The sequence below is a fragment of the Eumetopias jubatus genome, unplaced genomic scaffold (genome assembly GCF_037043125.1).
Source record: "Eumetopias jubatus isolate StellerSeaLion01/CBP00866 unplaced genomic scaffold, mEumJub1_p1.0 scaffold_2, whole genome shotgun sequence".
Classification (NCBI taxonomy): domain Eukaryota; kingdom Metazoa; phylum Chordata; class Mammalia; order Carnivora; family Otariidae; genus Eumetopias; species Eumetopias jubatus.
The window spans coordinates 169,886,041-169,909,737 of record NW_028274808.1 but is presented as its reverse complement, the minus strand read 5'-3'; the positions used below and the strand labels follow the sequence as shown (position 1 = coordinate 169,909,737).

The following is a 23,697-nucleotide window of genomic DNA, read 5'->3' as shown; positions in this document are numbered from 1 at the left end:
GACACTTCACTGTACACCATTTTGTGGCTTCCGAAACTATTCAAAAAATATTTTTTTACAAGAACCATATAGGTAAGCTTCTTGTTCTTCCCCCCACCAGAACCATTAGCTCTAGGAACAAATAACTGCATCTCAATTTTCTCTTGGACTAAATATGCTAAATTTTCTTAACCCTCTATCTGACCCTTTGTCATCACTGAATTTGTTGGCTAGAGTTAATATAAAAGTGTGGGACACCTGGGTGGCTCAGTTGGTTAAGCCTCTGACTCTTGACTTTGGCTCAGGTCATGATCTCAGGGTTGTAAGACAGCCCCATGTTGGGTTCCATGCTGGGAAAGAAGACTGCTTAAGATTCTCTCTCTCCCTCTCCCTCTGCCCCTTCCCCACCTCCCTCTCTCAAAAAGAAAATTGTGTGTGTGTGTATACACATACATACATATATATAAAAGGGTTTTTAAACTTTTTAAGTAAATGTATTACAAAATGAACCAAATCCCATCATCAACAGGAAAGAACTAAGTATATAATGGAATACACGATGGGTACTTCTAAAATCAGCCTCTGCCCTAAATCTGGGGTAATCATTCTTTGCAAACTCAGTTTGGAAAAGTTTACCTTTCCCTAAAGAGTACACTTACCATGATGAGCACTGAGTAATGTACAGCATGGCTGAATCACTATATTGTACACTCGAAACTAACATAATGCTGTATATTTACTACACTGGAATTAAAATTAAAAACTTAAGGGCGTCTGGGTGGCTTAACCTGCCTTCGGCTCAGGTCATGATCCTGGAGTCCCGCATCAGGTTCCCTGCTCAGCGGGGAGTCTGCTTCTCCCTCTGACCCTCCCCCCTCTCATGTGCTCTCTCTCTCTCTCATTCTCGCTCTCTCAAATAAATAAATAAATAAAACCTTTAAAAAAAAAAGTTTATCCTTCCTTTCTCCTACTCACTCTCCAGTAGAGGCTTTAACAAGAAAATCAAAACCCTGAAACTGTAAATACCACAAACTCACAAACTACTAATGTTGATATGATGTTTTGTCAAACTGAGTTTAAAATAAAGGTAAATGGGAATGCACTTTTAAATGCATTTTAAAAATACACATAAAAAAAGAGCACAAGGAAAAAGACAAGGACTAGACTAGTTTTGTTACAGGTATTTTCCCAAGGCACATCCAGAATCAAAGACATCTGGATGCACACTATAGCTGGGATGGCAAAGAGAAAAAAAGAAGGTGGAGGAAGCAGAAGGGTAAGAGATAATACTACTACCTAGTAAATAAGAAATAAGTTCTTTCTTATAGAATTTTCTGAACATACCAACCATGAAATTTATTTATACATCAAAGTCTGAATTACAAATGATAGGATTAATAAATGGTCCTAGGAAAACCTCCTAGCAATTAAGAAGGGAAAAAAACCCATCAGTAATTCTAGAAGACAATTTAGTTGACTATTTGACCATTGTGGAAGAACTACCACATACAATGGAAAATACCCACAAATTTAAAACATAATACTGTTTGCATTAAAAAAAAAATCCCAAATAAAGTAAAAAGAGCAAAAGAATTGGAAAAAAAACACATTTGACTAATATGGCTGGCAAAGGCATCTTAATAACATAGAGCATATGCAAACAGATTCTTAAGTAAGCTATAGACTGCATTTGAGACTACACACTATAATAACTTTTATGGCAATATGAATCTAGAAGTTAAAAAATGTTCATGCCCTCTGAATTAATTCTGCTTCTATCCAAAAAAAAAAAGAAAAATCTGAAATACAAAGATTTATGTACAAAGATGGTTCTCGTAATTTTTATAAGAGTGAAAAACTGGAACAATCTAAATGGGTAAAAGGGAATGTTTAAATTATGATACATACTGTAAAGTATTATGCAGCCAAATGTTTCATTTTCCTTCATAATGACATGCGGAAATGATCACAATATTAAAGTGTATCAAATAGGATATAAAAATAAGCATAGTACATGCACATGGTTAAAAAGCACAGGAAAACACATGCTCAAAAAAGTTGAAAGAATGCATACCAAAAATTCAACATTGGGTATCTCTAGGTGACAGGATTTTACCTTCCGCTTTATACATTTTAAGTATCATATAATGATCATATATTAACTCTTACAATAAGGAAAAAAACTTTGGATGCAATACCTAAATCCAGGAAAACTAACTCAGATTTATTAGTAAATGGCAAAAAGTAAAGATATGGCAGGGATATGGTGAAGAGATTTAGGAGACATCAATCAATTGCAATGTACAGACCTCGTTTGAATACTGATTCAAACAAATATTGTAAAAGAACATTTATGCAAGAACCAGAAACTTTGAACCTGACTGGATTAAAGGACATTTAGGAATTACTAATTTTTTTTTTTTAGCATAACTACAATGTCAATTATCACATCTAAAAAGAGTCCTTATCTCTGAGAGATCCCACTCGGTATTTTCAGTTAAAGAAAGATAATGCCTGGGATCTAGTTGAAAATAATCCTGCAAAGGGAGAAGTATAGACAAAATAAAACAGCCGTGAGTTAAATAATTGTTGAAGCCAATTGATGAGTACAAGGAATACAAGGAATCATTATACTATTTTATCTTTTAGCACCAAAAATTTCAAACATACTTAAGGTCTTTTTCTTTCCTCTTTAAATTTTTTATTGTTATGTTAATCACCATACATTATATCATTCGTTTTTGATGTAGTGTTCCATGATTCATTGTTTGTGCATAACACCCAGTGCTCCATGCAAAACGTGCCCTCTTTAATACCCATCACCAGGCTAACCCATCTCCCTAACCCCCTTCCCTCTAGAACCCTCGGTTTGTTTTTCAGAGTCCATTGTCTCTCATGGTTCTTCTACTTAAGGTCTTTTTAAAATAGTTTTACAGGGTGCCTGGGTGGCTCAGTCCGTTAAACATCTGCCTTCGGCTCAGGTCATGATCGCGGGTCCTGGGACTGAGTCCCACATAGGGCTCCCTGCTCAGTGGGGAGTCTACTTCTCCCTCTGCCCCCTTCCTCCCCTACCCGGGTCGTGCTCGCATGCGCTCTCTCTCTCTCACACAAAAATAGATGGGAAATAAATAAATAAATACATACATACATACATACATACAGTTTTACAGAAAAACAAAACACTCTTCTGTTTCCCCCCCAGGCAAACATAGGGGGCTCTTCTTGAGAAAGCATGGGTTAACCAAGGCTGATTCAAGGTCAGAGGATGAAAATTATCTTCTACAGTGATTTTAAAAAGTGATTTATGATGAAATCATCTTTTCAACTAGCCAACCTTTTTTTTTTTTAAAGATTTTATTTATTTATTTGACACAGAGAGACACAGCGAGAAAGGGAACACAAGCAGGGGGAGTGGGAGAGGGAGAAGCAGGCTCCCCGCTGAGCAGGGGACCCGATGCGGGACTCGATCCCAGGACCCTGGGATCATGATCTGAGCTGAAGGCAGACGCTTAACCAACTGAGCCACCCAGGCGTCCCTAGCCAACCAAATCTTTACAGTGATCAAGAATTCTATCAAAATTCTTTCTATTTAAAAAAAAAAACAAAAACCCACGGGGTACCTGGGTGCCTCAGATGGTTGGGCATCTGCCTTTGGCTCGGGTCCTGGTCCCAGGGTCCTGGGATTGAGCCCCACATTGGGACTTGGAAGGGAGTCTGCTTCTCCCTCTCCTTTTACTGCTCCCCTTGCTTGTACTCTCTTGCTCTCTCTGTCAAATGGATAGATGACGGGCACCTGGTGGCTCAGTCATTAGGCGTCTGCCTTCAGCTCAGGATCCAGCCCCACATCGGGCTCCCTGCTTGGTGAGAAGCCTGCTTCTCCCTCTCCCATTCCCCCTGCTTGTGTTCCCTCTCTATGTCTCTTCAAATAAATAAAAACTTTAAAAAAAAAATGCATGGATGAAAACTTTTAAAAAATAAAAACCCACAGCAAAAGCAAAAGGCAAAGTAACAATTTTTAGAATGCATACAATTTGTTTTTTAAGACAGAAAAGAGAGATGATGGTCAATGAAATGGGGAACTCAGAATAAGTATTCTATGCATTTTTTCTAAAAAGCATCAATTCTACTGATGAAAGCTCCAAAGTTATAAAACCAAGAAATTGAAATATGCCAGAAACTGCTAGAACTGCCTCCAGGGCATTCAGGGAGCCTACACCTGAGTTTGCTTTCTACTCTATTTTTAACCTTATTCCCAATTATATCACAGAGGTAACTGCTCACCTCTAAAAATAATTTTCTTCTAGAAACAGCTTTCTGAGCCCAAGTTTTTATGCAGAAGTTTTTATCCAGTAATAAATTAGACAACTGACCAAATGAAAGACTTTGGCTACCTTTCATATTAAACATGGAGAACAAAATATTTGTCTAATTTTTTTTTTTAGTAATACTATCATTACGATGCTAAAGACTAATATACTACAACTGAGTAGGTGGGATTACTTTCATCAGATGACCCAACATCTCAATGTAATAAGGTGTTCAAATTCACTCATATACAACACTTTTTTTGCAACATATTCACTTGCTCTATTCTTTTATCAGAAATGGATCTCAATCAAACATAGCCATACCTATAGTTTTTATTTGCCTGTAGGTTGGCTAACTACTTTCACATGCTAACAATAGTCCTTCTGACAAAGTCAAAGCAGGAGAATTATCCCTGTTTTTAAATGAGGAAAACACGTTCAGGGAAGCTAGCAATTTGACCACGGTCACACATCTAATATGAGATAGACTCCGGACAGGAAGTCACAATGTAAATTCCTGACCAGGACTCATTCCACATCTGTCTGATATGACCAATCCTGCTAGTGACATTTGTTTCATGCTTACAAAGATCACTTCAGACCAACTATCAACTGACTTCCTATTACTTCTTACTAACAACACACTTTTAAACAGACTTGCACCTCTGACGGGAAGTGGGCAAGGAAAGGATGCATACACAAGTTCAAATTAGTCAATCATTTGCTAAAAATTGTGCTGAAGTTATGCCTGGGAGAAGTTAAAGACATTTTAAAAATTTGAATGTTGAAATAAACCCCATTATATACCCTAAATATCACAATTCTTTGTTCTTAGGAGTTAAGACTCCCTGGATTCTATCATGACAAGTTTTAAAACTCAAATTAATAGCCAAGCAATTATAGTTACAAATTCCCTATAATATTTCCTGTACTGATCCAAAAGGATAACCCTATATTGTTCCACTTAGAATGAGCCATTTGCAATAGAAAATACAATTAAAAACCATATATATCTGAAATTCTTACAAAATATTTTTACCGGATAACAAAAAGCTTTAAGATACTCTTTCAGAGAGAGCATACTATTCAAAAGGAAGAGTCTAAAGCAGGCTAGAAAGGATAACAACAAAATACTTTCCAAAGAGTGGAATGCTAATGTATACAAGAAACAAGGTGATTGTGACCAAGAGGCTTGTGCAAGGTATCACTGTAGAGATAAGATATACATTACAGGATGACAAGTCTCTGCTTACTCATAATTCAACAGATCACAACTTGACAACTGGTACTATTAAAACTGGGGATGCAGCAGTTCTCACCTACTCATTTAAAGAGAAAAGAACTGAGGCCCAGACTTACCCAACGCCACAAAGCAGACATGGGATTCAAACCCATGTCTTCTCTCACTTCTCCTTTCCTCAGAAGGATGTATCTAACAAGTCTTCAGGGGACTAAGTAACTGGAAGAGGAGTTTAGAGGAGGATATAAAAGAAATAAAAGGCATCCCCTACCTCTAAGAGCCTGCAATCAAGTTAATTATTAATTATAATTAACTCATAGAATAATAATTACATACCAGTATATAATTAACAGCCAAAATAAATGTAACAGACAAATGACTTCTCAGGAGAAAGCTCAAAATCGAAGAAAAGTACTACTCTCAACTAACCTTCTATCTCATTGCTTCTAAAAGCTTAACTCTTCAAGGTCATCAAGCTCTTTAATTATTCTGTATCTCGGCAGCACAGGACTCATAGGTCCATCCCCAGGGCTGCCACCACTTTTCTAGAAACTCAGTTAATGTGACCCTATTTCCCTATGTCTGAGACACTACCTTCTCTTTCTTCAGTGACCTTTTTCTCCCTTACCTATTTGACTGTATTCTACGAATCACCTTAGGCTAAAACATCATGGGAGAGCAGAAAGAATGCATCTTAGATATTTCAAGTTATGGCACTACTGAGAAAAGGATAAATTAGCTTCCCTGTGACTTCAGTTTCACTATAAAACAGGAGTGATAACTGAAACTACTCTTTTTAAAGTGCTGTTTTGAGGATCAAATAAGAATGTGTAAGAGTGCTGGGGCACCTGGGTGGCTCAGTCGTTAAGCATCTGCCTTCGGCTCAGGTCATGATCCCAGGGTCCTGGGATCGAGCCCCGCATCGGGCTCCCTGCTCAGCGGGAAGTCTGCTCTCTCTCCCACTCCCCTTGCTTGTGTTCCCTCTCTCGCTGTGTCTTTCTCTGTCAAATAAATAAATAAAATCTTAAAAAAAAAAAAAAGAATGTGTAAGAGTGCTTTATGAGCTATAAAATGCTCTGGGCCAATTCAACTCTAAGCCCTTAGATTTGAAATTTATCTTCTACTCTCAGCCCAAGATCTCTGTATACTGCTTTGGCATGTTTGTATTCCCCTGAGGCTCAGCTATCACTCTTCTGCATAAAAGAGAAAGAATAGAAAAAGTCTTCTGTTCTAAATCTTGGTCCCTCACCTATGAATTTCCTTTTCTGGCTGTTCCTTACTTTTGTACAATCCCAAGATTCTCTTGAGGTCTGGGGTAAAATTTATCATGAATGGCCAAACAAAGAAAACTTTTCAGGGTGCCTGGGTGGCTCAGTTGGTTAGGCGACTGCCTTTGGCTCAGGTCATGATCCCGGAGTTCCGGAATCGAGTCCCACATTGGGCTCCCTGCTCAGCGAGGAGCCTGCTTCTCCCTCTGACCCTCCCCCCCATGTACTCTCTCTCTCTCATTCTCGCTCTCTCAAATAAATAAATCTTTAAAAAAAAAAACTTTTCAAATGAATGATCTTTCTTTATATTCAATATCAACCAAAATTTTTATATTCTGAAAAATGTTTTCTAAAATTTCTACTCAAGAGTACATATTAGTCATATTCTGAATAAAAAATTCTTAAACTAAGGAAAAAAGGCTGTTTTTCCTAAGTTGGAAACAAAAATTCAATAAAAGATGACATAAAAATTCCATACTATGTGATCGCAAATTGTAGTGGATAGAAGTTATAGTTAAGAAATTGGTTTTCAATAGCTGTATTACAAAATATCAATGTGTTCTGAAACTGTGAAGTATATCACAATAAGTTTGTGAATGATTTACAAATAAATCATTCAAATAAATTAAAAGTGGAATCAAGACTTTTTCTCTCATTCATCTGCTTGCCTATTTGATTTCCTCAACAGAAAGGAGTTACGGTAAAAAAAAAAAAAAAAGAAAGGAGTTATGGTTTCTGCTCTCCCACCTCATGTCACTCCTCTCATCCATGCTATGCCTAGATAACATCTCTCTACATAGATGCACATAAATGCCATTCATGAGGACAGGAAAAATATTCAGAACCACTGTGATAAAGAAACCAATTATTATCAAAAAATGAAATATGAATAAACACGACTGTTTTTTCTAAAGTCTTCAAAATTTTAAGCAAGTCAGTTTCCTGTACATTACCTTTGCTAAGAGTAACAAAGAAACAAAATAGATATTATGCAAAAAAAAAATTAACTTATATATTTAAAGGTATAAGATAAAACAAGAGAGCAGCCAGAACACTGACCTCTAAGTCTGGTGCATATACCATGAGGATGCTTACTGCACTCCTTTCTTGATTTGAAACACCTTTATTAGCTGTTAAACTCTGAAAACACTGTACATGTAGTACTTGTCAGTAAGTGCAGTCAAGCAAAAACCAGCTTCATTTTGTATTTTTACAAAGCTGAGACTCACATCTGTGCTTTGATCTAAATTTAAAAAAGGAAATGAAAATTCAGTATGAAAAGAAGCAATGAGAAGGTAACTCTCTCCAAAACAAAAGCACTGAAGTTTAAAATGTTATAAACAAAACATAAACCCTATTATATATCTAAAAATTGGGTATTAGGGCACCTGGGTGGCTCAGTTGGTTAAGCGACTGCCTTCGGCTCAGGTCATGATCCTGAAGTCCCAGAATCGAGTCCCGCATCAGGCTCCCTGCTCAGCGAGGAGCCTGCTTCTCCCTCTGACCCTCTCCCCTCTCATGTACTCTCTCTCTCTCATTCTCGCTCTCTCAAATAAATAAATCTTTAAAAAATAAAAAATAAAAATTGGGTATTAGTTTAGAACCAGGATTTTAATTTTTCAAAGAAATTGAATTTTTTATAAAGCAATATACATTTATAGTTTTAAAATTCAAATACAAAAAGGTTAAAACAAATGCAAAGTAAAAGATACTCTCCTCTCCTCTGAGGCAGGCAATCCCTATTAAAAACTCTCATGCAGGGGCGCCTGGGTGGCTCAGATGGTTAAGCGTCTGCCTTCGGCTCAGGTCATGATCCCGGGGGGTTCTGGGATCGAGCTCCGCATGGGGAAGCCTGCTTCTCCCTCCCCCACTCCCCCTGCTTGTATTCCCTCTCTCCCTCCCCCACTCCCCCTGCTTGTGTTCCCTCTCTCGCTGTGTCTCTCTGTCAAATAAAATCTGGTAGGCTCTCAATACAGCAAAGCAAGAAAAACTAGGAGTGTTTGCAGAGGTCATCTCCTGCAACTTTGCCCGTGCAACCTCAGGCAAAAAGACCAACAAAACAATGGACTTCATTAAGGACTGGATTGGAAATGGGATAGCATACACTATCTTGCCCTTAACAAAAACATGGCCTTTCAAACCAAGTACTGTGTACAGTTCTAAACTCTAGTTCAAGGCAGTCGGGTACAACGATTAACAGATGTGTTTAAATCCAACTTTCCGCCCCTTACCATATCACAGTTCCTTCACTTGTAAAATGGGAGGAGGAATATCTACCTAACTTGTTCCACAATTAAATGAAAAACATGTAATTTTTTTCGCATAGTACCTAACACATAAGACTGTTCCCCAAAACGGTAGTTATCATTACTACTATAAAGCAAGAAGTAATCTCCCAGAGAAAGGCCATTACAATACCAAGGGACATTCTTAAACTTTGATATGCATTAAAATCACCTCAAGGGCTTGTTGAAAATGCAGATTCCTAGGACCCATTCCTCCCAGGGATTAATTCGCAAGTCTAAAGTAGAACGTGGGGGGGAGAAAAAATTAAACATAAAAATAAAACATAAAATAGAATGTGGCCATTCTCTTGCCCAAACATCAAGAATTACTGAAGTAAGAGAATCAAGCCACTGCCCTATTAAAAAAAAAAAAAAAAAAGGCTAAAAACTAGGATTCTTCCATACAAAGAACTGATCTAAAACAGTATGTTCGGGGCGCCTGGGTGGTTCAGTTGGTTAAGCGACTGCCTTCGGCTCAGGTCATGATCCTGGAGTCCTGGGATCGAGTCCCACATCGGGCTCCCTGCTCAGCAGGGAATCTGCTTCTCCCTCTGACCCTCTTCCCTCTCATGTTCTCTCTCTCTCATTCTCTCTCTCTAATAAAATCTTTAAAATAAAATAAAATAAAACAGTATGTTCAGCAATTAACAGTATGTTCAGCACCTGTTCAGCAAGTTCATTCATTCAACTAACATTGAGTTCCTACTATGCAGTGAAAAGAACAGACAAGGTCCCCATTTTCTGAGTTTAATTTCTAGTGTAGGAAACAGAATATAAAAAATAAGGAAATTCCAGATAGTACAAAACGTTATGAAGAAAATAAGGGAATGGAGAGATAATTAGGGAGCAATCTCCTCAAAGATACAACATCTGAACTGAGACCTGAATGACATGATGGAATCAGCCACAGCAAGATCTGGGAGAATATTGAAGCCACGAGGTACGGCAATCGTAAATGCCCTGAGGCAGGAACAAGCCTGGCAAGTTCCAGGGACAGTGCCAGCAGGGCTGGAAAACGGGAAGAAACTGACGTGGCCAGGCTCCGGGGTACTAATCTAGGCAGAGGGATATATGGTGAGTTAAGGGAAGGAGGCAGGGCCAAAACATGTAGTTTGGATTTTATTCTGAACATGATGGAAGGCTTTCCAAAAAAAGGGTAACATAATCTGATTTACACTTTAAAGGATCTTTTACCATGTTGTGATTTGGTAAGAGGAATGCACCATAAAAAGCCAAAGGGGAGGCCAGGAGACCAGGATATTACTACAATAGGCCAGGTAAGAGATAGTGAGAGTTGGCAAAGGTAGAATCAGTAGCAATGGGAAGTGGTGGCCAAATTTAGAATACATATTTAAACACTATACTTAAAGGCAAATCAGAGAAAAAGTACTAAGTCACAAAATAAGTAGAAAGCATCTGGAACTAATTACCAAGAGATAGGGGATAAAAATTGAGATTTAAAGGTATTATGGACGTTTATGACTAAGGGATGTGAATGGGTTGTTAGCATATTTAGGATACTTCCTAATAAGTATTTATCCTCTGAAGCTGAGGTGAAGGGGACATTTCCTTCTCTTTTGGCACCACCAAGAAGGCAATGGGCTAAACGGACATATATCCAACACAAGTGTGATTCATAAAGTAAAATCTTTGGGGACCTCACCGACAGAGGCCGAGCCAGGTGGTCAGCATTCGGAGCATAGTGTAGCTATCAAACAGAACTAAAGCTTTACCTGAATCGAATCACTAAATCAGCAAAACCCTTTTAAACGTTCTATCATCAGCTTAGGCCATTCTGTCCCTGCTCTCCCAAGAGTTAAACAAGAAAACCTTATAGTGACACACAATGCATATTAACTTCTTAATGCTATCACAGAAGTCTGGGAGGAAATCTTTTAAAATCATGATTTTAGAGACCCCTGGGTGGCTCAGTCGGTTAAGCATCTGCTTCGGCTCTGATCATGATCCCAGAGATCAGTCCTGCATCAGGCTCCTTGCTCCAAGGGGAGCCTGCTTCTCCTTCTGCCTCTGCCTCTCCCCTCTGCTCGGTCTCTCTCTCTCAAATAAATAAAATCTTTAAAAAAAAAATAAAACCATAATTTTAATCATTATGGTTTGGCAAACATACAGTGAATATACCCTAATTTAAGGTCCAAAAGTCCCTCTCCATGAAAATATAAATTTTGTTACTCCAAAGTACTACCACGTAGAAGAGCAGGTTACAGAAAAAGCATATGCAGTATACCATTTTTGTGCAAAATGTAAAACTGCAAAAAAGAAGTCTGGAAGGATATAAATCACTACCAACATTTTGATCATTTCTGGATGGCAGGATTATTGACTTATTTTCTTCTTTTTTCCTTATTAATTGTAATAATTCTCCAATTATAAATTATTTCATACAAGCCAGAACATTCAATTCAGGTTACATAAAAGGTAAAAAAAAAAAAATTTTTTTCAAGGAAACATAATTTCATTTATCTAAATCAGCAGGATTCCAATTGTGGTATTAAGAAAAAAGATCTCAATTGTACATACAGGAGAAAGAAATTTGTTAAGAGGTCCATGATCTACCACACAAGGAAACACCCTTCAAGGAAGTGGTCTAAATGCCTAAGTACTCTTCCTGAATTTCATAAGGGGCAATCAATTAGCACATACTTTTGTTGTTCTTTCTTGCCATTTACCAAAGAAACACCTCAATCAGTTCTCTGGGGACAAGAAAAAGGGGAGGGTTTTTTTAAACACCAAGTTAGGGCAAAAAGGGGGTTTGGTCCTCTGGTCTCCTTTGTGCTGTCCAGGGGGCGCGGAAGGTAGCAGGGCTTGAAGCAAGCTACACTAGAGGAATCTGCGTGGCCGATCACCTGAAGTGGAAGGGAACGCAAGCTTTCTGCAACCTCCACTGAACTGGGCCATGAGACCGCCTCCTAAGGGTCTCAAGGCTAAAACACCATCCAAGTTATTGTGTATGTAGAGCTGCCAACGATTTCTGATAATAATACAAAAACTGGAAGGTCTCTTCAACAAACACAGGTATTAAGTGCGTGAGGCTCATCCGACTCTCGAAGCGAAACCAAGACACCTTTTCTTATTAAGGCCGTTATCTTCGATTCTGCAAACTAGGAAAACTCAAAACATCCTATTGACTTTCTACAGCTAACAAATATCATCTTGGCTAAAATCCGAACACACACAGAAGCAGCCACTTTGGAAAACTTTGGCTTTAAACAGCAACACTGGACTTCAAGTGCTCCGGTAACCAGCTTATCGCACATTTTATCTTTATAAAGGGTGCTACCTCTTTACTGTCAGCTCTGGTTCCACTTACTGAACAAACATAAAAAGGGAATACTTTCAAATCGCACCACAATAAGGTCTAAAAAAGCTCCCGCTTTCTGGATGGCAGCTTTCCTCTTTCATCAATCACAACAAAGGACGCATCCTAATGACTTCATCAAACCTAGAGAAACGGAGGTAAATGATACAGTGTGGATTTCAGGATTTGTGGGGTTTTCCTTCCCGCTACGACTCTCTTCTTTTTACTCCATTATACGCCTCCACCCGAGCTGACTGCCTTGCCCTAAAAATAAAACCACCCGTGGCTGCCGTCTACTTTCCTAAGCCCCGACCCCGGTTTCCTGCAGAGAAAGCCAAATTGCAGGCTCTCTGCCTCGCTCTTCGCCGGGGGACGCGGGCTCGGCAGCAGCCGGCTTTTCCCAGTGAAGTCACCAGCCCGGCCGGAGAACCACCGAGCCCGAGAAGCCAGCTCCGCTCTGCCGCAGCCGCCGCAGTCCCCCAGAGCCTGAAGAGCCCCCAGGAAAAACAGGGTGAGGGGAGGGTGGGCCGGCAAACGGCGGGGGTAGAGGGGAAGACACTCACCCGCCCAGACAACAACCGACGGGGCGGGGAGGATGGGGGCCGGGACCAAGGCTCGGCAGAAAGACCGCCTGAAGCTTCCGGAACGCTGCGGCTGCTCGGGACGCCGCGGCTGCTCGGGACGCCGCGGCCGCTGCTGCTCCTGGCCGCTGGCTTCCTCCCCTCCTCTGTTTTGATTCGATTGACCACGTCACTCTAAGCCACGAGACCCGGATCTGCCGGCTCCCGCGGGCGGCCGCGCAACAGATTGCAGCGACTCAAGATCCCAGCCGCCCGCCTGCAGAGCATGCGCGCCCTTCGCGCCTGCCCAGTGCGTCGGAGGAGGCGGGGCGGGCGCGAGCGACACGCTATTCGTGGGGGCGCAGAGCTCTGGGGTTGCAGTTCCGGTTGGGAGGGGTGGGGCCGAGCGCTGTGAAGTGAAGAGGGCGAGGCCGGGTGTCTGTTGAACTGGCCCGCGTAACCTCTGTTTCGTCTTTGGTAAACAATGTCCTTTGCTGTACGTCTCCTTTTGCCTGATTTGGTGGCTTCCTCTGACCTGAGTCCTTAGAATATCGAGGGAAGAAGTAGAGGTGGGCGCAAGTTCGTGTCTACTGAGAAACAGTACCCCTGTAGAGTTGTGGGGTTTTTTGTGTGTGTTTGGTTTGTTTTGGGGTTGTTGGGGGTTTTTTTTGCTCACTTAGGCCCGGGTGAAAATTGGAGATGAGAATTTAGTCCGATGCACAAAAGTATGTCAAATGTAGCGGTTATTGAACCACTTTACCCTCCCTAACGTTTTTGCACCCGGAAAGCTGTCTAAAATTAAGCTCAAGAGAAATATTAAAGGGAATCGGTCACCAACCATGGCTTGCTGGTCCGGAGATAGTGAAGAATGGGCAGGGGGGAAGCTTTGTTGAGCGGCACCCCTAAGCCTTTGTTGCTGTAATAAGAATACTATTTGGGAAGTAAGAACCTCACTTCTTTTGGACCTAGTTTGGTGCTTCCTACGCTCCCATTCTGACATTCTTAGTTTCCCAGCTAAACCTTTGGAGCCCTGGAAATTTCCCAATTTGGCAAAACTTAGGGCTACTCTTTTTTTTGTTTGTTTTTTTACGAGAGAGAGAGAGAGAGAGAGAGAGCACAGAGGAAGAGGGAAAAGCAGGCTCCCTGCTGATGCGGGGATCGATTCCTGGACCCTGAGATCATGACCCGAGCCCAAGGCAGACGCTTCACGACTGAGCCACCCAGGCGCCCCAGGGCTACTCTGTTTTAGGTCCATGAATTAACAAACTTTAATTAGAACAGGGCCAGTGGCAAAATAAAAGTGTAAGTTCCAAACAAAGATTTCACAAAGGCATATCCTCTGCCTATCTTGCAGAAGAGGTGAAAGTTAGCTGTAAAAAAACAGTCTTCCTTACTCTGACTTGGATGACCTTTTCACCTTTCTGAATTACTACCCAGCCACTTAGTAAATCCTCTCACCTGAGTCACCTTCAGCAAATTAGTAATATAATCTACAAGATCTTTTTAATGTACGTGGAATGTTGCACAAAGATAAAGATTTCTAGAAAATTAAAGGTTTCTGGTAAAACTCAAAGTGTTTCCTTGTTAATTAACAGATTATAAGTAAATAGAAGTCAAACTTCTTGGCTGTTCATCTGCCATCTTGAACTCTATTTACTCAAATTTAGAGAACTTGAGGTGGAATCTAATGCCCTAATGAAGTTCATGTGCTGACACTATAGCAGAGGGTTTTTAATTTGTGGAACTTTAATTGTGGAACGTCTTATATGCTTGGGTGCACTCACGTGCACAGATGTGTTTGAGAACACTGTTTAAAACAGTAATGTCACAAAACTAGAATTGTATGGGTTGTGGCAAAATTATCGATATTTGCTTTATAAAGTATATTACAGGAAAATTAAGATGTTAGGATCCTTGGTAGGCAGCTGCCAAGGTAACCTCCAATGATTCTCGCCTCTGGAAATGTAGTCCCCTCCAGCCTTTTGAATCAAGTCTAGTCCCATCCATAGAATACAGCTGAAGGTGTGTGACTTCTGAGACTAGGTCATAAAGGCACTGATTGCAGCTTTCCACCTCATTCTTTTGGATTGCTTGCATTGGAGAAGTTAGTGTACACACCACTCCACTCGAGCAGCTCTATAAGGGGACCATGTGGAGAGGAACAAGAGCCTCCACTAATGGCTGCACCACCTTGCTAGCCATGTGAGTGAACTACTTTGGGCTGATCTTGTAACCCCAGCCAAGCATTAGATGACTGCATTCCTGCCCAGCATCTATTTGCAGTCTCATGAGAGAAAGGGCCAGCTTTATACCCACAGACAGTGATATGGGATCTTACATGGTTTATGCCCAATCGTAAAGTTCAACCTTTCTAACCTTTAAACAATAGAAAAACAAAAAGTGTGTGTATGACTCTATACGTAAAGAAATTTGAAGAATAACAGAATTCCTACCGTAGTACCTGGAACATAGTAGATACTGAATAAATACTTTTTAAATTATTTTTTATGTATTTGGGGGAGGGCAGCAAAAGCAAGTTTTATTGAGTGATAGTAAAGTTTATTGAGAGTATGAAGCTCCCAAAGAGGGAGGGGACCCAAGAGGGTTGCCCAATAAATACTTTTTTAAAGATTTATCCATTTTAGAGAGAGAGTGGGTACAACTGCACTGGTCGGGAGGGGCAGAGGGAGAAAATCTTCAAGCAGACTCCCTGCTGAGTTCAGTGCCCAAGGGAGGGCTCAATCCCATGACCCATGAGATCATGACCTGAGCAGAAACCAAGAGTCGGATGGATGCTCAACCAATTGAGCCACCCAGACGCCCCTGAATAAATATTTGCTGAATGGACACATAAAATTAAAGACACACCATTTAGAAAATACTGGGAATAAATATTGATAAAGAAGTAACACCATAATATATGAAGGACTCATACTCATCAGTAAAGAAGATATTAATGCCTCTAATACTTGTGTAGGTATAGAGTAGGAACTGAAGGTTTACACACAAAAAGGAGATACAAATAACTAATATTTGAAAATCTTCAATGTTGGGTGCATGGGTGGCTCAGTTGGTTAAGTGTCTGCCTTTGGCTCAGGTCATGATCCCAGAGTCCTGGGATCAAGCCCCGCATCAGGTTCCTTGTTAGGTGGGGAGCCTTCTTCTCCCTCTGCCTGCCGCTCCCCTTGCTTGTGCTCTCTCTCTTTATCTGTCAAATAAATAAAATCTTAAAAAAATAGAAATCTTCAATCTCATCAAAATGTAAATTAAGGGCGCCTGGGTGGCTCAGTTGGTTGGGCGACTGCCTTCGGCTCAGGTCATGATCCTGGAGTCCCAGGATCGAGTCCCGCATCGGGCTCCCTGCTCAGCGGGGAGTCTGCTTCTCCCTCTGACCTTCCCCCCTTCTCATGTGCTCTCTTTCTCTCATTCTCTCTCTCAAATAAATAAATAAAATCTTTTAAAAAAATGCAAATTAAGGGGTGCCTGGGTGGCTCAGTCAGTTAAGCATCCAACTCCTAATCTCAGCTCAGGTCTTGATCTCAGGGTCCTGAGTTCAAACCCTGCATTGGCCTCCATGCTGGGTGTGGACCCTACTTTAAATAAATAAATAAATACAGAAATACAGAAATAAATGCAAATTAAAGTAAACTTTCCTTTTAAAATTATTACTTTATGGAGATGTTAAAGATTTTTTATTTTAAAGTAATCTCTACACCCAACATAGGGCTCAGACTCACAACCCTGAGATCAAGAGTTTCATGCTCCACTGACCAACCCAGCCAGATGCTCCTGGAGATATTTTTAAATAGGAGTATTTAATATTAGTACTGTTAGCTCTACTGGTAGAAATTTTAAGTTGGCAGTCAGCTTTTTGGAAATCAATTTGGCAATATATATGAAGTTCTATAAAAATCTCATCTATTAGCTCAATTTCACTTTTAGGAACTTAAGTAATTTAAAAGTTAATAACATTATAAAGATATTAATTGCATTTATATGATGGAATAAAAACATGGAAATAACCTATGTGAACAATGGTAATGGAATAGATAACTTTGTTGCATTGTATGTTAGGATCTAAGAAACTTGAGTATAGAAGTAATTTAAAATAGATTTTAAGAAAGTTAATCACATTTTATATGATGGAGAAAATATCTAGAAATAATCTAAACATGTAATGGAATGGATGAATATGTTAAATTATGTGTTAGGGACTAACAAACTTGAAAGTTTCTCCCCTTTCTGAACCAACCCTACTTTGATTCTTGATCTAGAAGAAGAAAGTGTTCGTAAGTAATATATGCTTTATATATTCATAAAAGCATTCTGGAAGATATTCCTAAAACTACTGACATTGGTTACTGGGGGGAGGGGGTGCAGGTGGAGTGAAGTAAGTGGTGAGAGACTTCTTTATGACTTTTTTTTTTAAGATTTTATTTATTTATTTGACAGAGAGACACACAGCGAGAGAGGGAACACAAGCAGGGGGAGTGGGAGAGGGAGAAGCAGGCTTCCCGCGGAGCAGGGAGCCCGATGCGGGGCTCCATCCCAGGACGCTAGGATCATGACCTGAGCCGAAGGCAGCCACTTAACGACTGAGCCACCCAGGCGCCCCTTCTTTATGACTTTTTACCCTTTTGTATGGTTTGAATTTTTACATATCCAATACATTAGTTTTGCAATGAAAATAATATTTTTTTTTTACCTTTTTTTGTGTTTGTATTAGGCTGCCTGTCTGTATACAGGCTACCATAACAGAATACCACAGACTGGATGGCTCAAACAACAGAAATTTATTTTCTCAAACTTCTGGTGGTACAAAATCCAAGATCGAGGTGCCCACAGGGTTGGTTTCTGGTGAGATCTCTCTTCCTGGCTTACAAATGGCCACCATCTGGCTGTGTCCTCACATGGCCTTTCTTCTGTGCGCAGGCCCTCCTAATGTCTCTTCTTATAAGGATGCCAATGCTGTTGAATTAGGGCTTACCCTTATGAACTCATTTAACTTTAATTACTTCCTTATAGGCCCTATCTCCAAATATAGTCACATTGGGTGTTGGGGCTTCAATATATGAATCTGAGGAGACATAATTTAATCCATAGGAGTGGTTATATATATATAACATGAAATTTACCATTCTAACCATATTTGAGAATACAGTTCTATGGCATTAAATATATTCATGTTGTGTAAAAATCACCAACATCTATTTCAGGAACTTTTTCATCTTTCCAATTAAAACTCTGTGCCTGTTAAACACTAATTTCCCATTCCCCCTTCTCCCCAGTCCCTGGCAACCACTATTCTACTTTATGTCTCTGTAAATTTGACTACTCTTGGAACTTCATATAAATAAATCACAGAAAGGTGCTTGGCTGGCTCAGTCAGAAGAACATGTGACTTTTGATCTTGGAGTCGTGAGTTCGATCCACCTTTTCAGGTGTAGAGATTACTTAAATAAATAAGACTTAAAAAAATAAATGAATCATACAATATTTGTCCCTTGTGACTGACTTATTTCACTTAGCGCAATTTATTTTTTTTAAAGATTTAATTTTTTGAGAGAGAGGGAGGGGGAGGGAGAAAGGAAGAGAGAGTCTTAAGCAGACTCCACAGGACATGGGGCTCAATCTCACAACCCTGAGATCATGACCTGAGCCAAAACCAAGAGTCAGATGCTTAAACTGATTTCACCACCCAGGCACCCTCACTGAGCATAATTTAAAGTCATCCATGTAGCTTATAGCAGAATAGCCTTCCTTTTCAAGGCTGAATAATCTTCCATTGCATGTATACACTACATTTTGTTTATTTGTTCATCTATTGATAAAAACTTGGGTTGCTTCCACCTTTTGGCTTATTGTAAAACTTCTGTGAATATGGGGGAGTACAAATATCTATTCAAGTCAGTGCTTTTAATTCTTTTAAACATATACCCAGAAGTGAAATTGCTGGATCATATGGTTATTCTACGTTTAATTTTTTAAGGAACCATCATACTGTTTTCCACAGTAGCTGCACTATTTTACATTCCTACCAGCAGTGCATGAGGGTTCCAGTTCCTCCACATCCTCACCGATACTTGTTACTTCCTCTTTTTTTTTTATATTATTCATCCTAATGGGTATGAGGTGGTATATCATTATAGCTTTGATTTGCATTGTCCTGATAATTAGTGATGAAAATCTTTACACGTGCTTATTGGCAATTTGTATGTATCTTCTTTAGAGAACTGTTCAAGTACTTTGCCCATTTTTTAATTGGGTGGCTCATTTTTTTGTTGTTGAGTTATAGAAGTTCTCTATATATTGTGGATATTAATCCCTTATCAGATATATAATTTGCAAACATTTTCTTTCATTGCATGGGTTGCCTTTTCACTCTGTTGACAGTGTCCTTTGCACAAAAGTTTTAACTTTTGGGGCGCCTGGGTGGCTCAGTCATTAAGCATCTGCCTTCAGCTCAGGTCATGGTCCCAGGGTCCTGGGATCAAGCCCCGCATTGGGCTCCCTGCTCAATGGGAAGCCTGTTTCTCCTTCTCCCACTCCCCCTGCTTATATTCCCTCTCTTGCTGTGACTCTCTCTGTCAAATAAATAAATAAAATCTTTAAAAAAAATTTTTTTAAACGTTTTAAATTTTGATAAAGTTCAGTTTATCTATTTTTTTCTTTTATTGCTTATGGTTTTGGTGTCATATCCAAGAAATCATTACCAAGTCCAATGAAGCTTTTCCTCTGTTTTCTTTTTTTTTTTAGATTTTATTTATTTGAGAGAGAGAGAGTGCACACACAGAGGCACAGGGAGAAGCAGACTCCCTGCTGAGCAGGGAGCCTGATGAGGTGCTCAATCCCAAGACCCTAAGACCATGACTGGACCCAAAGGCAGACACTTAACCAACTGAGCCACCCGGGCGCCCCCATCTGTTTTCTTCTAAGAGTTTTATAGTATTAGCTATTAAGTTTAAATCTTTGATCAATTTTCAGATGATTTTTTTTAATATATAGAGTAAGGTAAGGGTCTAACTTCATTCCTTTGCATTTGGATATTCATTTTTCTGAGCACCATTTGTTGAAAAGACCGTTCTTTCCCTATTGAATAATCTTGATGCTCTTGTCAAAAATCATCTGACCATATATGTGAGTGTTTACTTCTGGGTTCTCTATTCTATCATATTTGTGTGTGTGTGTGTGTGTGTGTGTGTCCATTTTTATGTCAGTACCACAGTGTTTTTATTATGATTACTGTGGCTCTATAGTAAGTTTTGAAATCCAGAAATGAGAGACCTCCAACTTTTTTCTTCTTATTTTAAGATTGTTTTGATGATTCAGGGTCCTTTGAGAGTCCGTATGAATTTTAGGAATGATGTTTCTATTTCTGCAAAAAATGTCATTGGGATTTTGATAGGGAGTGTGTTGATCTGTAGATCACTTTTGGTAGTATAGATGTCAAAATAATATAAAGTCTTCCAATCCATGAACACAGAATGTATGTCTTCATTTATTTGTATCTTTAAATTGTTTCAGCAATGTTTTCTAGTTTTCCGTGTAGTAGTTTTTCCCTTCCTTGGTTAAGTTTATTCCTAAACATTTTGTTCTTTTTGATGCAATTATAAATTGAATTGTTTTCTTAATTTTTCTTTTGGATTATTCATTGTATATAAAAATTCAACTGATTTCTGAGTGTTGATTTTGTATCCTGCGACTTTGCTGAATTTGTTTATTAGTTCTAACAGTTTTTTTGTGGAATCTTTAGGGTTTTCTACATATAAGATCATATCATCTGCAAACAGAGATAATTTTACTTCCTTTCCAATTTGGATGTCTTTTATTTATTTTTCTTGCCTAATGGCTCTAGCTAGGACTTCCAGTACAATGTTGAATAGAAGTCATCAGTGAATGAATCATGACTACCATACAACATATGGAAAAATGCTTATGGACCTATTGTTAAGGGGAAAAATGACACAACATGCACACTATAATTACATCTGGGTAAAGAATATTACACAGGTGAGTAAACACTTAAAAAAAGAATATTAAAAGTGTTAGGAAGTGAGATAATTCCTGATTTTACCATGTTTGAAAAAAATTTTTTTAAAGATTTTACTTATTTATTTGACAGAGAGAGAGAGAGAGAGAGAGAGAGAGAACACAAGCAGGGGAGTGAGAAAGGGAGAAGCAGGGCTCAATCCCAGGACCCAGGGATCATGACCTGAGCCAAAGGCAGACACCTAATGACTGAGCCACCCAGGCACCCCTGAAAAATTTTTTTAAAGATTTTATTTATTTTTTTATTTATTTATTTATTTTTTTTTAATTTTTTTTAAAGATTTTTTTTTTTTATTTATTCATGAGAGACAGAGAGAGAGAGAGAAGCAGAGGGAGAAGCAGGCTCCCAAGGAGCAGGGAGCCCGATGCGGGACTCGATCCCAGGACCCCGGGATCATGACCTGAGCCGAAGGCAGACGCCCAACCATCTGAGCCACCCAGGCGCCCTTTATTTATTTTTTTAGAGAGAGTGTGTGTGTACACAAGTGAGGGGAGGGGCAGAGGGAGAGGGAGAAAGAGAGTCTCAAGCAGACTCCATGCTGAGTGCAGAACCCAACACAGGCTCAATCCCAGGTCCCTGAGATTATGATCTGAGCTGAAATCAACAGTCAGATGCTCAACCAACTGAGCCACCCAGGCACCCTTCATGTTTGAAATTTTAAAAATATTTCAGCAGCTGAACTATAGTCTGAACTGAGCACATTAAGAATTACTGTGTTTTTTAATATTACTATTCTAAGGATATTGGGCTTTGTTCTTAAAACTAATCCATTCATTCCAAACAGTAGTTGAGATTGATGTTTTATCTCAGACCTGAAGGGTTTGCACCTATTAAAACATTTTACAAACTGTTAAAATGCCTGAGATAACTTGATGTTCAGAGAGGTCTATGTTTTTATGTTTTATCTTTTTAATAAAGTTCTCTACTCTTGGGTGTCTGGGTGGCTTAGTTGGTTAAGTGTCTGCCTTTGGCTCAGGTCATGATCTCGGGGTCCTGGGATTAAGTTCCACATAGGCTCCCCACTTGGTGGGGAGTCTGCTTCTCCCTCTCCCTCTGCTCCTCCCCCCTGCTTGTGCTCTCTCGCTCGCTCTCTCCCTCTCTCTCAAATATATAAATAAAATTTTTTTAAAAAAATCTCTACTCTTTATCATATTTACTTCCAAGTTTCATGAGTAGAAATTTGAATAAGAAAGACATTTCTTTGGGTTAGGAAAATGAAAAGCAAATTATTTGTCTGTTGACATTGGGGATAATGTTTATTAAGTGTGAGAAGCAGTGTGATAGCTTCAGTTTGGTTGCTGTTTGCCTTTCCACATTTCTTCCTTTTAGAAGATATTACTTACGTGCGCATGGCTGGCTCAGTGGGTAAAGCATGCAACTTCTTGATCTCAGAGTTGTGGGTTCAAGTCACATGTTGTTTGTAGAGATCACTTAAAAATAAAATCTTAGAAAAAATAGAAGCTATTTCATTCTCTGGAACACGTTAAACACACACACACAAATAAAACTAGGGTTTATTGAGTTCTAACAGTTATTAAGCTATGTCTGTTTTTATTCCCCAATATCTAACTCCTCACCAAAGTATTTCAGTCTCTTTAAAGTTTAAAAGATATCATCTTCTTTGAAAAGGAGCAAGATGGCAGAGGAATAGGAGACCTGGATTTCGTCTGGTCCCAGGAATTCAGCTGGATAGGGATCAAACCATTCTAAACACCTACGAACTCAACAGGAGAATGGAGAAAAGAATAGCAACAACTCTCTGAACAGAAAAGCGACCACTTTCTGGAGGCCACTCACTCACTGTGACTATGGACAAGTTGTTTGAACTCCGAGGGCCTCAATTTCCTCATCTGCAAAATGGAGATGAAGATACTACATTTGTCCTAAGTACCAAATATGAAGCCAATCCGACATAAATTCCTTTACCTTGCAGATTGAGCAACAATCTCTCATTATGATATACTCCCATAAATCACACAGGATTGCATGGTAGGAACAGCAGAGCTCTGCCTTTAATTCTGTTTCTGTGTGTTCGTGTGAGTGTGCGCTCCCACACGCAAACAACGAAAAGAGAGAAAAAGAAATGGGGCTGCCGTCTACCTTCTAAAGTCCTTTTAATAAAAGTGACTAGTGTTAAAAAAAAAAAAAAAAAAAGATCATCTTCGGAGCACCTGGGTGGCTTAGTCAGTTAAGCAGCTACCTTCAGCCCAGGTCATGATCCCTGGGTCCTGTTTCTCCCTCTCCCCCACTTGTGCATGCACTCTCTCTCTCTCTCAAATAAATAAATAAAATCTCTAAAAAATTTTAGAAATAAAAGATATCATCTTCTGCTATCAGAATATTCTTTCTCCTAATGTGATATGTAGAATTGTAAATCTTGAAGGGACCCCAAAGCATTACAGGAGGATTTTAAGTACTCATTTCCTGGCTATTATATTACCTCTTTATCTGACTAAATCCACAGACTTCTAGCTTCAGCCACATTCTAAAATGCCACCTATTTAACTTTCCCTTGCTACTGGAAATCAACTTTAAATTGTTAAAAAGAATCTAAATGCCAAATTAATGGGAGATTAAAATAGATGAAAGGATATTCTTTCCTGAACTAGGCTTTAATCTAGGATCAACTATGACTAGAAATCCTTTGGCTCTGGGAAGGAGGCTGCGGACCTTGAGGAGGAAAGACAATTAG

General features: G+C 39.4%; 1 protein-coding gene and 1 long non-coding RNA gene across 4 annotated transcripts in view; one reads left to right on the top strand and one right to left on the bottom strand.

The window, feature by feature from the left end:
* Nucleotides 1-13,139, bottom strand: part of SMIM14 (small integral membrane protein 14) — an 84,029-nt gene extending 70,890 nt beyond the window's left edge. The window contains exon 1 of one of the 2 annotated variants that reach the window (XM_028087564.2): nt 12,959-13,139. The gene's annotated coding sequence lies outside the window, so the exon portion shown is untranslated. The remainder of the gene's footprint in view (nt 1-12,958) is intronic. The other variant, XM_088021200.1, reaches the window with a different exon arrangement.
* A 228-nt stretch (nt 13,140-13,367) lies between these two features.
* On the top strand, nt 13,368-23,021 carry LOC114196779 (uncharacterized). Of its 2 annotated transcripts, XR_015767796.1 has the most exons (4): nt 13,368-13,524; nt 17,682-17,812; nt 20,811-20,965; nt 22,635-23,021. It is a non-coding gene; the product is annotated as an uncharacterized LOC114196779 (long non-coding RNA). The 2 variants fall into 2 exon arrangements; XR_003606793.2 differs by lacking the exon at nt 17,682-17,812.
* The last annotated feature ends 676 nt before the right edge of the window (nt 23,022-23,697 follow it).